At 47.4% G+C, this 16,412-nt stretch overlaps 3 non-coding genes across 3 annotated transcripts; all 3 read left to right on the top strand.

Moving 5' to 3' along the window:
- Positions 1 to 329: 329 nt before the first annotated feature.
- LOC117418660 (U2 spliceosomal RNA) lies at positions 330 to 524 on the top strand. The gene has a single exon (XR_004546848.3). It is a non-coding gene; the product is annotated as a U2 spliceosomal RNA (small nuclear RNA).
- Positions 525 to 975: 451 nt separating this feature from the next.
- On the top strand, positions 976 to 1,091 carry LOC131697329 (U5 spliceosomal RNA). Its single transcript, XR_009307175.1, has one exon. It is a non-coding gene; the product is annotated as a U5 spliceosomal RNA (small nuclear RNA).
- A 4,203-nt stretch (positions 1,092 to 5,294) lies between these two features.
- LOC131697328 (U5 spliceosomal RNA) lies at positions 5,295 to 5,410 on the top strand. Its single transcript, XR_009307174.1, has one exon. It is a non-coding gene; the product is annotated as a U5 spliceosomal RNA (small nuclear RNA).
- Positions 5,411 to 16,412: the final 11,002 nt, after the last annotated feature.

The raw sequence follows: 16,412 nt of genomic DNA, 5'->3' as shown, positions 1-16,412 counted from the left end.
GCGTGCTGTATTAAAGACGCATTTTGGACGGCAAGAAATCTGCTGGTTATGCAAAGAAAGTATATTAGTGACATCATGCAAAAGATTAATGTGCCTAATAAATGATATATATAGTATTGCAATCCAGAAAATATGGGGTTATTACAATAGAAAATGGAAATTACCCTGGTAAATACATTTGAATAAACTAATGTACAGAAAAACATAACAGAGAATGAAAAAAAATGTACAAGACATAGAAAACAAGACACGGTAAATAGTATTGTCGTACTTTGTTTATTGTGTTGTACATTATTGTTTTTGTATATATTGTATATTGTATACCTTGAATGTTTTTTTGATAATAAAACACTTAAAAACAAAAAAAATCTGTTCTTATCAGTTTAATATCTGATACGTCCCCCATAGGGGGACCCGTCTATATTAAATTGATTTTTGGAAGCAGGAGATGGAACCGGGGCTTGCTCCGTCCACTCCACGCATCGACCCGGTATTGCAGTACCTCCGGGAACGGTGCACAAGAAAGGTCAAAAAAGAGAGAGAAAGAGAGAGAGAGAGAAAAAGAGAGAGCCAGCCTCTCCCTCTCCCTTTTTCTGGGTTGTATTTTTTCCCGCTCTTTTTGTTGTTTATGTTTGTTTGTTTGTTTGTTTGTTTGTTTGTTCCAAATAAGGCAGGCAGGCAGGTCTGCCTAACTGATGGACAGCCTGCTCTGCTCACGCAGCAGGCCAGTGTACCCAGAAGGCCTTGCGCTCGTGGGAGGAGGAGGACGAGCGCAGCGGTAAAGCAGAAACGGAGCTGTTTAGTGGGGCAAGGAGCCCTCGCTTTCAAGGCGGCAGCAGCAAAGCGCCCCTTTGCCGGGACCGAACGGCACTTGCGTTTTGGGAAGAGTTCCCTGTTTTGTTTGGTTTGGCCTTGCTGCCGGGTAGAGGAGAAGGCCATTGGGCCGGCCGGAAGGGCTGGGCTGCCAGTAAAGCCACACTCTGGCTTCTCTTCAGTTCGAATAAATCTTTCGCCTTTTACTAAAGATTTCCGTGGAGAGGAGCATTTATGCGTTCAATGCAATTTTTGGCTAGCCCTGCCCCTCAGGGTGGGGCTCGACATGGGTTTAAAAGCAGAACGAGCACAGCAGCGGCGGCCGTGTTAATAATTCGAGCCTGGCACCTTTTTCTTTTTCCCATTTTTCCCCTCAGTCCAAGAAGCAAGTACCCCGGCAGCTCCGGCGGGCGGCCGCGCCCGGGGCGTTTGGTCAAAACCATTGTGGGCATCGCTTCTCGGCCTCTTGGCTCAGATCAGGTGTGTGTGGCATGACCGCAGCTTTTTCTAAAAAAGAGAGAAAAGAGAAGGTGATGGCGACCGGAGACTACATGTCTGCCCCCTCGGCGCGACTTTTGAATACAATTCGTTTCATTGGACAAGAAAAGGATGGAGTACAGTTCAGCATGGGAAGAAGGAACTTTGCCAAGGACATCATCTTTGAATTCCTGGGAGTTACGGCGGCGCAGATCTATTGTTACCGGGATTTTCCTCTAAGAAGCACGTATGAAGTTACCTTCATGGGAGACTATTTATGCCAGGAAGCATGGAACAAGTGCCTGGAATCTAAGGACGTTTCTCCGATCTCCAACTTCAGAGTGGAGCCACTGTTCGCAAGTCGGGTAAGAACCGTAACGGTGTGCATTCAAAACCCTTATGTTAAAGAGCAGGACATTCGGTTATTTCTGAGTAAATACTGTGATGTTTTAGGTGTTGGACAAAAAGAAATGGACTATGACGAAATGTGGAACGGGAATAGAAAATACACTGTCCGTTTTAAGAGAAAGATAGGAGGGTTTGAATGTCCCCCAGCATCTTTTTACATCGGCGGTGTTAAGGGATATTTGTATTATTATGGACAACCAAAAACTTGCAGAAAGTGTGGAGAGCAGGGACATGTTGCAGTAATGTGCCCAAATATTTTCTGCAGAAACTGTTTAGAGACGGGACATGAGGCAAAAGAGTGTAAAAAACCAAAATCCTGCAATCTGTGTGATTCCACCGAGCACATGTTCAAGGACTGCCCTGGCCGACATAAAACTTACGCTGAGTCACTTCGAGACATTGAGGTGGTTTTAGAAGAAGTCAGTAGAGACCATGCGCCTACCTGTGCTGATGGAGGCGCTGTTTCTGGAGGTGCTGTGCAGGGGGCTCTTACTGTGGCTGCGGTAGAGGAGCCTCTGGCTTTTGGTTTGGAGCCTCCCGCTGTTGAGGGTCCTGTTGCAGGAGTGTCTGGGGCAGGGAAAGAAAAAAGAAAGAAAAAGGAGAAGTCAGTAACTAGTGTTAAGAACCTACCTGAAGCCATGGCAACCGAAGAATCATCTCAGGGTACGGTGATTTTGGATACACCTGTTGGGGGTGGAAAACAGTGGGGTGATACAGAAGAAAGTGGCGAGATGGGCTGGGAAGTGGCGGAAGGGAAAAGAACAAAAAAGAGGAAACTAAACCAGGAGGAGTCGGATGGCGACAACAAAGTCTGCGTGATCGAGACATCCAACAGTTTCGAGAGTTTGGAAAACGAGGAGGTGGGAGAGGAAGAAGTCTCGAGTTTCGAGCCATCTTCAGTAGAGAGTTCCCCGCTGGCGCCGCCATCAGAAGTGGCTAGCGAGGAAAACAGTGTGGATTCCCAGCTAAACTATTTGAGCGACTCTATGGTGGACAACATGAAAAAAACAACAATGTTTCCGATGGATGGTAAAGAAGATGGAACATAAAACACAGGAAAATGAACTTTAATGTGTTTTCAGTCAACACGAGGGGGATGAGAGATGCTGGCAAGAGGGTATCCTTGTTCTTTTCCCTCAAGTCGTTGGACTTTCAGGTTTGTTTTCTGCAGGAATGCCACCTGAAGAATACGGAGGATATTGAACGTTTCAGTAAGGACTGGAAAGATGGTGCTTCAGTTTGGAGCATTGGTAACGTACATTCGGATGGGGTGGGGATATTATTTAAAAAGACCAGGTTTCTCATTGAGGAAACAAAAGTGATCATACCAGGCAGGTTAATGTATACTGATGGTAGGCTCAATGACAGAAGACTCCGTCTGGTGAACATGTACGCGCCTACATTAAAAGGGACAAGGTTGGACACATTTAAGCACTTACCTGATATTCTATGCACCAATCGCACAGTTTTAATGGGCGGGGATTTTAACACATGTTTAGAGGGCGACTGATTTTTCTGCACAGTATTTAAAAAAGGTATTGGGGGATTATGATTTGGTGGATGTATATAGGAGACACAATAAAAAAGGTGTAGGGCATACTTGGAGAAATTCAAGAGGAGCATGTAAAAGGTTAGATTATTTCTTTTTATCCAAAAATATCAAGAGTTTGGATTTCTTCATGTATCCCAACTGGTTTTTCAGTGAACGGGTAAGGCAAGAAGGTGGGGTGAGGCAAGGGTGTCCAATGTCACCGTTATTGTACGTGTTGTGCATTGAGCCTTTGGCAAATTTAATAAGGAAAGACAAAGATATAGATGGGGTACATATCCCAGGGGGTAAGGGGAAAAGGGTCAAAATTGCCCAATACGCAGATGACACAACTTTGTTTTTATGTTCAGATTGGGCCATAGGTAGGGCAATCATGTTATTAAAAACTTATGGAGAAGCTGTTGGGTCAAAAATAAATTTAGAGAAATCGTCCATGATGTACTGTGGCAAGTGGGAAGGGAGGCCGGACAGCAGGGGAGGTATAACTGTGTGCAGGGAAGGGCTAAAAATGTTGGGGGTGCACTTTTTTCAGAAGGACAGGATAAAGAAAAACTGGGAGGAGAAAATTGAGAAAGTTAAAGTAAAATTAAATATGTGGAAATGTAGAAGGTTGACCATCAGTGGGAGAATTCTGGTAATAAAAGGCAGACATAGTACCAGCATTAGTTTATTTGGCACGGGTGTTCCCTATTAACGCAAAAAATAAAATAATCCTAACCAGGTTAATATTTTCCTTTTGTATGGGGCAAGAAATATGAAAATGTAAATAGGGAATTGATGTATGGGAAGGTGGCAAAGGGAGGGAGAGACATACCGTGTTTGTCAGTAAAACTGGATTGCTTTTTCCTAAATCAGATATGTAAAACACTGTTGAAGGGAACAGAGCACAAGTCCTTTTATTTTGTTCAGTTATGGTTTGGAGCAGTTTTAAGAGGGATAATACCCTGGGACAACACGGTGCCAAACGCTGAGACAAAACCACAGTACTACATGCATGCAATAACCTTTTTAAAAATGCAAATAAAAGAAATAGAAAGGGGGGTCTTGTTAAACCACAAAAAAATGTACGAAATGATGAGACAGATGGGAAGGAAGGTACGAAGGCAATCTTAAATTAGTAAATTGGGAGGGCATACAGCCAAAATGGCTCGGAAATGAGTGTAAAGATTTGGGGTGGCTGTGCGCTTTAGATTGTCAGTAAAAGAAAGGTTGTATAGGCATCAATGTGCAGTAAACGCAGAGTGCCCAAGGTGCAAAAAGGAGGAAACAGTCTTGCACGTGTTTTGGGACTGCATTTTTGCAAAGAAATTTTGGGGAAGGTGCAGTAATCTTATTAAATTGTTTTGTGATATAATTTTGAATGGGAAGATTATTCTATATGGGGAGGAGGTGTTAAAACTGCCAAAGGAAAAATTTAGAGCAGTATGATCTATTATTAGTTTGGGGAAGTTGGTGTTATGGGAGAAGAAATTTGTGTATTAAAAAGAAAAATGATAAAACAGAACCAATAGAAGCTTATTTTTTGTTTCTTTGGAAGATAAAGAATGTTATCAAAATGGATAAATATATGTATGGGGAAGATTTTAGTGGGGATATTTGGGGAAGGGTAAGGTCTGTTTTGCATCGACCCGGTATTGCAGTACCTCCGGGAACGGTGCACAAGAGAGAGAGAGAGTCTCCCTCTCTCTTTTTCTGGGTTGTATTTTTCCCGCTCTTTGATTTTTTTTGTTTGTTTGTTCCAAATAAGGCAGGCAGGTCTGCCTAACTGATGGACAGCCTGCTCTGCTCACGCAGCAGGCCAGTGTACCCAGAAGGCCTTGCGCTCGTGGGAGGAGGAGGACGAGCGCAGCGGTAAAGCAGAAATGGAGCTGTTTAGTGGGGTAGGAGCCCTCGCTTTCAAGGTGGCAGCAGCAAAGCGCCCCTTTGCCGGGACCGAACGGCACTTGCGTTTTGGGAAGAGTTCCCTGTTTTGTTTTGTTTGGCCTTGCCGCCGGGTAGAGGAGAAGGCCTTTGGGCCGGCCGGAAGGGCTGGGCTGCCAGTAAAGCCACACTCTGGCTTCTCTTCAGTTCGAATAAATCTTTCGCCTTTTACTAAAGATTTCCGTGGAGAGGAGCATTTATGCGTTCAATGCAATTTTTGGCTAGCCCTGCCCCTCAGGGTGGGGCTCGACATGGGTTTAAAAGCAGAACGAGCACAGCAGCGGCGGCCGTGTTAATAATTCGAGCCTGGCACCTTTTTCTTTTTCCCATTTTTCCCCTCAGTCCAAGAAGCAAGTACCCCGGCAGCTCCGGCGGGCGGCCGCGCCCGGGGCGTTTGGTCAAAACCATTGTGGGCATCGCTTCTCGGCCTCTTGGCTCAGATCAGGTGTGTGTGGCATGACCGCAGCTTTTTCTAAAAAAGAGAGAAAAGAGAAGGTGATGGCGACCGGAGACTACATGTCTGCCCCCTCGGCGCGACTTTTGAATACAATTCGTTTCATTGGACAAGAAAAGGATGGAGTACAGTTCAGCATGGGAAGAAGGAACTTTGCCAAGGACATCATCTTTGAATTCCTGGGAGTTACGGCGGCGCAGATCTATTGTTACCGGGATTTTCCTCCCTTTACCTGGGTGAGCTCATCTGGGACCTCCTTCTCCCGTATAGATCTCGTCCTGCATACCAGCTCCCTTACGAAGACGGCAGTAGACACCCAGGCCGTCTTCTTCTCTGACCATAGGCTCCTGCAGGTAACATTGCAGGTCCCTCAGACCTCCCAGATGGGGTCAGGGGTCTGGAAATTAAACACCTCCTTACTCGATGACCCCTCCATAGCTGCAGCCTATAAGAGCAGGCTTGTTGAGTGGACCACTTTGCGTGACCTATTCAACTCCCCTATAGAGTGGTGGGAGATGGTCAAAATGAGAACTAAGGGTTATTTCATAGCAGCAGGCAAGAGGAAAGCAAAAGAAAGGAGGGCCAAATATAAATACCTGAATGCTGCCCTCCAGCGTCTGAGCCTGCTTCAGCTTCGGGGGTTCCCTGTAAGCGACGAGATAGCCCAGACCAAGCTAGATCTTTCAGTGCTTTGTAGGGAGGAACAACGAAAGGTCATGCACAATGCAAAAGTGCAAAAAATGGAGGAAGACGAAAAGTGTACTCGCTTCTTCTTCCAGAAAACGAGGGAGAAGCGGCACTTGATGTCCTCCATGCTCGACAGCAGGGGGAGGATAGTAGAGGATAGTGAGGGAGTGAAAAAAGTGGTAGAGAACTTCTATAGGGACCTGTATAACATCAAAGCTACAGATGACACCCTGATAGAGTGGTTCCTGAGCCAGTTGGAGCCTGACTCAGTGCGGGACGAGGAGGAGGAGGAGAAGGACCCAGAACTCACGCTGGAGGAGCTCACCCAGGCGGTTAAGACCATGAACACCGGTAAGACGCCAGGTCCAGATGGCATCCCGGGTGAGTATTACCATCTTTTTTGGGACACGCTAAAAGTCCATTTAGCGGAGGTCTACAGAGCGGTCTACAGGGAGAAGCGGTTGGGCCCTTCTATGCGGGAGAGTGTAATTACTCTCCTTCATAAGAAAGGGGAAGTTAAAGATCTACGGAATTGGCGCCCAATCAGCCTCCTTTGCGTGGATTACAAGATACTAGCCAAAGCTCTGATGCTCCGGCTACAAGTACACCTCCCTTTGGTCATTGGCCCCGACCAGGCTTGTGGCGTCCCAGGGAGGTCCATCACGGATATTTTAATGTTAACAAGGGACATTCTGGCTTATTCTAGAGAACGGAACCATCCCCTCTGCCTGTTCAACCTTGACCAGGAGAAGGCGTTCGATAGGGTAAGCCATGAATATATGTACAAAGTGATGGACCAGATGAAATTCGCTCCTGGACTTAGGGAGTGGGTTAAAACCATATATACAAACATTAGTACCCGAGTCTTGGTGAACAGGCACCTGACTGGTAAAATATCTATCCAGTCAGGGGTCAGACAGGGTTGCCCACTATCCCCACTGCTATATGTCGTGTGCATTGAACCCCTCCTGCAGGCAATTCGTAGGGATACCAATATAACTGGTTTCCAGCTGCCTGGATCCAACGGGGTCCAGGTCAAAACAACAGCATATATGGACGATGTGTCACTCATTTGCACCAACACATCGTCGGTACCTCGGATTAGTAATATCCTTGAGAAGTACTGCACGGCGACCGGGGCAGTGATTAATAAGTCCAAGAGCGAAGTCTACGTGTCTAAAAATTGGCAGGTAGATAGGGAACTGTCGGACATGTACCCTGTCAAAAAGGACAAAATCAAGATTCTGGGCCTCATTTTCGAGAACAATAGCTCGGGGGCCCAGAGCTGGACGGCGGCCATTAACCAGGTCCGTAAAAAGATTGGCGGATGGAGCACAAGATCCTTAACAATGACGGGTAGAGTATTAATAACCAAGTCTATACTGTTCCCCATCCTCTCTTATGTAGGAAAAATCTTTCCCCCAGACAGGACCACCAAAAAAGTGGTGGACCGCATTATCCACCGCTTTATCTGGGGCAGCAAGATGGAGAGGGTAAAGCGAGCCACCCTGAGTAAAGCCGACAAGAAGGGAGGTAAGGGGGTCCCGGACGTTGTGCAGCTCACCCGAGTGCAGGGGCTCACGCAAACTATCAAGAACATCCAGGCCCTGGACAGGAAGGTATGTTACATGAATCGTTTCTATTTTGCCACCTGTCTCAGGGCCTTGGGCCTCTGCACTATTGATAACACCGTGCCGTACTCCTGGGACCCCCCATTGTATTATAGAACCTTAAGGGACACTATATATAAATTGGGCTTAGATAAAGCAAAATTGGCCTCCTGGGAATACAAGGCTGTAACTAAATATCTTGCCGGTTCCCAGGAAATTGAAAAAGTAGCTACTTTCTCCCTCACCCAAAGCCAAAAAATCTGGGAGAATGTGTCTCACAGCTGCCTCAGTAATGTCCAGAAGGATATAGCATGGAACACCGTCCACAGTGCACTCCCCACTCGAGCGTTCATGTTCAGGAGGGGACTAGCCCAAGTAGAAACATGCCCCTATGCAAAGTGCCGCAAGAGAGAAACACCAGCCCATATCTTCTGGGAGTGTGATGTGGCTGGCAGTGTCTGGCTCTCTGTCTCTGTCTTCCTAAACAGGTTTGCTGACACGGCCAAGATGACCGCTGAGACTGTGCTCTATGGGCCTGCGGGAGGAATCGATACCAGCACAGCTAAGTGCGTTTGGCGTGTCATCAATGTTGTCAAGCAGATCCTGTGGGAAGGCCGTAACGTCTGTGTCTATCACAAGCAGGAGCTAGACACTATCACCACGACCAGAAGGGCACAAACTCTTATCAAGGACTTTGTAATTCTGGACATCCGGACCCTCGGGAAGGACAAGGCCTGCGCGGAGTGGAGGATCGCCGGACTTCAGGACGTGAAGATGGAATAAAGGAAAAAACTGGAACCGCTAGCTCCTAGGAGCGGGACTACGGGGCACCGCTAAGCCTTTTATTTATTTTGTCATGCCAGCATTCCGCCCTTTTTAGCTGGCATGACCGTTTTTGAACGGTGCCCTGGTTTTATGTAGTCTTTTTGTTTCAGTTTTATGGACTTTTATTTGATTTATGTTGAATGTTTTATTTGATTTTGTTTTGTTTTGTTTTATGTATCTTTAAGATTTTTAATGTAAACTATTAAAAGTTACATTTTAAGTGTTTTAAAATTTTAGAATTTTAACTCACTGTTCCATACACTGTCCCTTTTCCCCTGTCCCTGTTTTAGTAATATAGTTTTATGTTCACTTTTGAACTTTTAGAGAGCACTCCCCGGCCCTCACAAGCACTGGTTTTTTATAGATGGTTCTTTTTTTCCAGTCACTTTTAAAACAGCACAGGTTTTTTTCATGTTGATTTTAATCTGTGTCTGTTTTAACCATGTACAAAGCACAATTGTCTTGGTGTTTTTAAATGTGTTTTAAATGCTTTTAAAACAAAATGTATGTCTGTATGCATGAATGTCATCTTTAAAAGAAATGTAAAATGAATGAAAAAACGAATGGGTGTAAATGTAAAAAAATGTAAAATCTCAATAAAAGAGTATTTTACTAAAGATTTCCACACTCTGGCTTCTCTTCAGTTCGAATAAATCTTTCTAAGGACTAAGGCTTAGAGGGTAGTGGCATTGCCCGCTCCCTCCGAGGGTCTGTGAGAGGTTTGTTCGGGTGAGGAGGAACAGAATTTTTTTTATTTTTGACTGGCTTTTCTTCAGCTCGGCAACTTTTTGGAAGACTAATGCTCAGTCTGGTTTTGGCTTGCCCAATCCAGGCCGAGGGTCTTTCAAGATTTTGTTGACTGTTGAGAGCAGTTTTTCTTTTTCAGGCGGTTCCAGTTTTTTTCTTTTTCAGGCGGTTCCGGCTTTTCCAGACGTTCCTGGAGTTCGAGAGAAGGAGGACCTACCATCCAGACGACCTTTGAGGACCCTTTGATGACCTAGACGACCTCATCCCCAGCCCTTGATTGTAATCGAGATCCTGACCGAGAGAGCAGCCGGCGCCCAGCAGAGGGCGCCATCTGGGAGGAGCAGAGGGCGGCCCCGGACCCCGAGGAGGCGTCACAGCCACGATTCTTCCTACGTGGTCTCGGTGCCAAGCAGCGCCCCCTACTCCGCCAGGGAAGGACACCGTTCACCTGGGGAGGGGGTCCCTCTTGCGAGGCGACCATCTCCTCAGGGACTAAAGTAATAGTTCCTTCAACTGCCCAGATTTGTTGCTTACGTTGTTTCTTTCCTGCAGAGAGAGACAACCCGGACGTCCAGAGGCTTCTCCCACCCCAATCGGAGGAGCCAGCTGAAGGATGGCGTTCCGGCCAACCCAGGAGACCAGGAGGCACAATGCGGTGCGCTTCACAAGGACCCAGCAAGAGGAAACGGAGCCAGGACTGACGAGACTGGAGTTCAGCCGGACCATTCTTCAGAGGGGTATGGGTTTTTCCCCTTCTGACTTGAATTGTTTGGTGAAATTGCCAGGGCTTAAGGAAGTGTTTGAGGTCAGTTTTAGGAACCCCCAAAAGTTACAAGAAATGTGGTCCTTTTGGGGGGAGAATAAATATCTCGCTCCATACAAAGAATTTTGTGTGGATGCACTGACAGACAGAGAAATGAAAGTTGTTACTGTCCAATTTTTCAATGAGGCTGTTAGCGACTACGACATTACAACATGGCTTAACCGCTATGGGAGGGTGTCATCAGAAGGGAGGAAAATTACTGACGAAGATGGGGTTTGGACAGGAGCCAGAAAGTGGCTGGTACGCCTCAATGTTGATCCATCGGGCATTGGAGGCGTCCGCCACATTCCAAACTCCATAGTGTTAGGGCCCAACAGAGGGCTGGTATTCTATAATGGGATGCCAAAACTCTGCAGGAAATGTGGGGAATTAGGACACCTGGCGGCCGCATGTACTGTAGTCAAGTGCAGGAACTGCGGCGCCCCCCACGAGACCAGCCACTGCAGAGAAGAGAGGCAGTGCAATTTGTGTGGAAAGAAGGGGCACCTGTTTAAGGACTGCCCCTCTTCCTATGCCAACATGGCCAGAGCCAGCAAGGCAAATAACAACAAGCCTAGGCCTGAGCAGGAAGAGGGAGCAAGTAACAAAGATCAGTCCACATCACCACCAACAGCATCCAAAACACAGACTCCAGCACCACCATCATCACCAGCACCCCCCTCACCCCCCCGCCCCCGAGACATGTCCCGTTTTACGAGGACCCCTTCCCCCAGCCCAGAGAGAGAGTACAACAGCTACTCCACTAGCTCCTCCAGTAGCTCCTCTGATACAGAACACGAGGCAGGGAGGGAGCCCGGACCCAGCAGCGGCCCCCCCCTGAGTAGGGCCCTCTCAGCGCCAGCACTCCCCCTCGGCTCTCGTTATGACGCCATAAGGATTGAGTCCGTGGGGGAGGAAAGCGAAAGCGAAAGTGAAAGTGAGAGTGAGAAGGAGGGGAAGGGAGTGAAGAACCAGCCGAGGGTGGGGAAAAGAAAGGGTAGAGACGAGGGTGGGAAAAGAAAGAAGATCAAGATCAAAGACAGCAAGTTGCAGGTGGCCCCAATAGATCCAAAACCAGCTAATGTCCACACAAAGTCCCCAGTCTTGCCCTCGCAGGCAGAGACGGAGGCGAGTGGGACGGCTACACTGCCGCCTAGTGGGCAGGTAGCAGCCAGCCAGGGCATCCCCAGCCAGCCTTCCCAGTCGTTAACACAAACCCTAGCACACCTCGCAGAAGAGGTGTTCACTAATGCACCGAGGGAGAGGTCGGGGTCAACACCTTCCCTGACCAGCAGTACCTCGGTAGCAATGACCCTCTTCAAGCGAAGGGCCTCCCTTCAAAGCATCCTTGACCCCCTCCCTTGTATGGGCAAAACCAGGGGCTCCCTAGAGGTCCTCCTAGATACAGCACTGGAGGACATGGGAATACCCCTGGACGCGGTAAGCCAGAAGTCTGCTAACAGCTCCAATTCAACAGACGGTAACAACCAAAGAAGGCTGTCTGTCATAACCCCTCCCCAGGACAAAGCTGACCCACACGTTCCGAGGGGCCCTGAGCAAGTTCCACCAGACTTACCTTGTGGGGAGTTGAATAGCCCAAACAACTCCACGTACTGTGCATACAAAGACGGTGCCTTCTTGGACGAGGCAGCAGTGAGTACCTTCTCAGGGGTGATGGGAGTTGCAAATAAGCCCAAGCCCCCTCGAAGCAAGCGTAGAGCTAAGAGTAGGAAGAGTGTCCCGACCTCCCAATCATAGTCACTATGGGGTGGACGCAGCGACTCCTTTTCTTGTTAGCTACCCTGATGGCCCTGATATGTGTGTCTGTTAATGTCAGGAGCATCAGGGAGACACAAAAAAGATTTGATGTACTAAACTATCTAGCTAACTTGAAAGCAGATATCATCTTTCTGCAGGAGTGTGGTATTTCGTCGAGCCCTGATTATAGGGACCTGAAGGAGAGTTGGACCCTGGGGGACTCCTTCTGGTCGGGCTCCAACATAGCCAGAGCCGACGGAGTAGGTATCCTGTTTAAAAACCCATTTATTACCTCCCGCAGCAGCAGGGAGGTAGAACCTGGTAGAATTCTGAGCGTGGATGTGACATACAACAACACTCCCCTCAGACTGGTCAATGTCTACGCACCCACTAACCAAAACGAAAGAGTTCAATTTTTTCCACAGCTGCGTCCACTCCTGCTGGGGAACGTACCCGTCATCGTGTCAGGTGACTTCAATTGTGCTCTAAGGGACGTAGACCGGAGCAGGCCACGCAACGACCGCTCTAGTAGAGTTTTGTCCTCCGTAATATCTGATTTCTCCCTGTGTGATGCAGGTAAGGACCTGGTGCCTCCCTTTACCTGGGTGAGCTCATCTGGGACCTCCTTCTCCCGTATAGATCTCGTCCTGCATACCAGCTCCCTTACGAAGACGGCAGTAGACACCCAGGCCGTCTTCTTCTCTGACCATAGGCTCCTGCAGGTAACATTGCAGGTCCCTCAGACCTCCCAGATGGGGTCAGGGGTCTGGAAACTAAACACCTCCTTACTCGACGACCCCTCCATAGCTGCAGCCTATAAGAGCAGGCTTGTTGAGTGGACCACTTTGCGTGACCTATTCAACTCCCCTATAGAGTGGTGGGAGATGGTCAAAATGAGAACTAAGGGTTATTTCATAGCAGCAGGCAAGAGGAAAGCAAAAGAAAGGAGGGCCAAATATAAACACCTGAATGCTGCTCTCCAGCGTCTGAGCCTGCTTCAGCTTCGGGGGTTCCCTGTAAGCGACGAGATAGCCCAGACCAAGCTAGATCTTTCAGTGCTTTGTAGGGAGGAACAACGAAAGGTCATGCACAATGCAAAAGTGCAAAAAATGGAGGAAGACGAAAAGTGTACCCGCTTCTTCTTCCAGAAAACGAGGGAGAAGCGGCACTTGATGTCCTCCATGCTCGACAGCAGGGGGAGGATAGTAGAGGATAGTGAGGGAGTGAAAAAAGTGGTAGAGAACTTCTATAGGGACCTATATAACATCAAAGCTACAGATGACACCCTGATAGAGTGGTTCCTGAGCCAGTTGGAGCCTGACTCAGTGCGGGATGACGAGGAGGAGGAGAAGGACCCAGAACTCACGCTGGAGGAGCTCACCCAGGCGGTTAAGACCATGAACACCGGTAAGACGCCAGGTCCAGATGGCATCCCGGGTGAGTATTACCATCTTTTTTGGGACACGCTAAAAGTCCATTTAGCGGAGGTCTACAGAGCGGTCTACAGGGAGAAGCGGTTGGGCCCTTCTATGCGGGAGAGTGTAATTACTCTCCTTCATAAGAAAGGGGAAGTTAAAGATCTACGGAATTGGCGCCCAATCAGCCTCCTTTGCGTGGATTACAAGATACTAGCCAAAGCTCTGATGCTCCGGCTACAAGTACACCTCCCTTTGGTCATTGGCCCCGACCAGGCTTGTGGCGTCCCAGGGAGGTCCATCACTGATATTTTAATGTTAACAAGGGACATTCTGGCTTATTCTAGAGAACGGAACCATCCCCTCTGCCTGTTCAACCTTGACCAGGAGAAGGCGTTCGATAGGGTAAGCCATGAATATATGTACAAAGTGATGGACCAGATGAAATTCGCTCCTGGACTTAGGGAGTGGGTTAAAACCATATATACAAACATTAGTACCCGAGTCTTGGTGAACAGGCACCTGACTGGTAAAATATCTATCCAGTCAGGGGTCAGACAGGGTTGCCCACTATCCCCACTGCTATATGTCGTGTGCATTGAACCCCTCCTGCAGGCAATTCGTAGGGATACCAATATAACTGGTTTCCAACTGCCTGGATCCAACGGGGTCCAGGTCAAAACAACAGCATATATGGACGATGTGTCACTCATTTGCACCAACACATTGTCGGTACCTCGGATTAGTAATATCCTTGAGAAGTACTGCACGGCGACCGGGGCAGTGATTAATAAGTCCAAGAGCGAAGTCTACGTGTCTAAAAATTGGCAGGTAGATAGGGAACTGTCGGACATGTACCCTGTCAAAAAGGACAAAATCAAGATTCTGGGCCTCATTTTCGAGAACAATAGCTCGGGGGCCCAGAGCTGGACGGCGGCCATTAACCAGGTCCGTAAAAAGATTGGCGGATGGAGCACAAGATCCTTAACAATGACGGGTAGAGTATTAATAACCAAGTCTATACTGTTCCCCATCCTCTCTTATGTAGGAAAAATCTTTCCCCCAGACAGGACCACCAAAAAAGTGGTGGACCGCATTATCCACCGCTTTATCTGGGGCAGCAAGATGGAGCGGGTAAAGAGAGCCACCTTGAGTAAAGCCGACAAGAAGGGAGGTAAGGGGGTCCCGGACGTTGTGCAGCTCACCCGAGTGCAGGGGCTCACGCAAACTATCAAGAACATCCAGGCCCTGGACAGGAAGGTATGTTACATGAATCGTTTCTATTTTGCCACCTGTCTCAGGGCCTTGGGCCTCTGCACTATTGATAACACCGTGCCGTACTCCTGGGACCCCCCATTGTATTATAGAACCTTAAGGGACACTATATATAAATTGGGCTTAGATAAAGCAAAATTGGCCTCCTGGGAATACAAGGCTGTAACTAAATATCTTGCCGGTTCCCAGGAAATTGAAAAAGTAGCTACTTTCTCCCTCACCCAAAGCCAAAAAATCTGGGAGAATGTGTCTCACAGCTGCCTCAGTAATGTCCAGAAGGATATAGCATGGAACACCGTCCACAGTGCACTCCCCACTCGAGCGTTCATGTTCAGGAGGGGACTAGCCCAAGTAGAAACATGCCCCTATGCAAAAGTGCCGCAAGAGAGAAACACCAGCCCATATCTTCTGGGAGTGTGATGTGGCTGGCAGTGTCTGGCTCTCTGTCTCTGTCTTCCTAAACAGGTTTGCTGACACGGCCAAGATGACCGCTGAGACTGTGCTCTATGGGCCTGCGGGAGGAATCGCTACCAGCACAGCTAAGTGCGTTTGGCGTGTCATCAATGTTGTCAAGCAGATCCTGTGGGAGGGCCGTAACGTCTGTGTCTACCACAAGCAGGAGCTAGACACTATCACCACGACCAGAAGGGCACAAACTCTTATTAAGGACTTTGTAATTCTGGACATCCGGACCCTTGGGAAGGACAAGGCCTGCGCGGAGTGGAGGATCGCCGGACTTCAGGACGTGAAGATGGAATGAAGGAAAAAACTGGAACCGCTAGCTCCTAGGAGCAGGACTACGGGGCACCGTTAAGCCTTTTATTTATTTTGTCATGCCAGCATTCCGCCCTTTTTAGCTGGCATGACCGTTTTTTGAACGGTGCCCTGGTTTTATGTAGTCTTTTTGTTTCAGTTTTATGGACTTTGATTTGATTTATTTTGAATGTTTTATTTGATTTTGTTTTGTTTGTTTTATGTATCTAAAAGATTTTTAATGTTAACTATTAAAAGTTACATTTTAAGTGTTTTAAAATTTTAGAATTTTAACTCACTGTTTTATACACTGTCCCTTTTCCCCTGTCCCTGTTTTAGTTCTATAGTTTTATTGTTTTGTTTTATGTTCACTTTTGAACTTTTTTAGAGAGCACTCCCCGGCCCTCACAAGCACTGATTTTTTATAGATGGTTCTTTTTTTCCAGTCACTTTTAAAGCAGCACAGGTTTTTTTCATGTTGATTTTAATCTGTGTCTGTTTTAACCTTGTACAAAGCACAATTGTCTTGGTGTTTTTAAATGTATTTTAAATGCTTTTAAAACAAAATGTATGTCTGTATGCATGAATGTCATCTTTAAAAGAAATGTATAATGAATGAAAAAAAACGAATGGGTGTAAATGTAAAAAAATGGTAAAATCTCAATAAAAGAGTATTTTACTAAAGATTTCCGTGGAGAGGAGCATTTATGAGTTCAATGCAATTTTTGGCTAGCCCTGCCCCTCGGGGTGGGGCTCGACATGGGTTTAAAAGCAGAACGAGCACAGCAGCGGCGGCCGTGTTAATAATTAGAGCCTGGCACCTTTTTTTTCTTGTTCTTTTTTTTTCTTTTTCCCCCTCAGTCCACGAAGCGAGTACCCCGGCAGCTCCGGCGGCCGCGCCCGGGGCGTTTGGTCAAAA

Source organism: Acipenser ruthenus, chromosome 13 (genome assembly GCF_902713425.1).
Source record: "Acipenser ruthenus chromosome 13, fAciRut3.2 maternal haplotype, whole genome shotgun sequence".
NCBI lineage: Eukaryota > Metazoa > Chordata > Actinopteri > Acipenseriformes > Acipenseridae > Acipenser > Acipenser ruthenus.
Note: the sequence above shows the minus strand (reverse complement) of the source record. Positions and strands in the feature narration are given on the sequence as shown.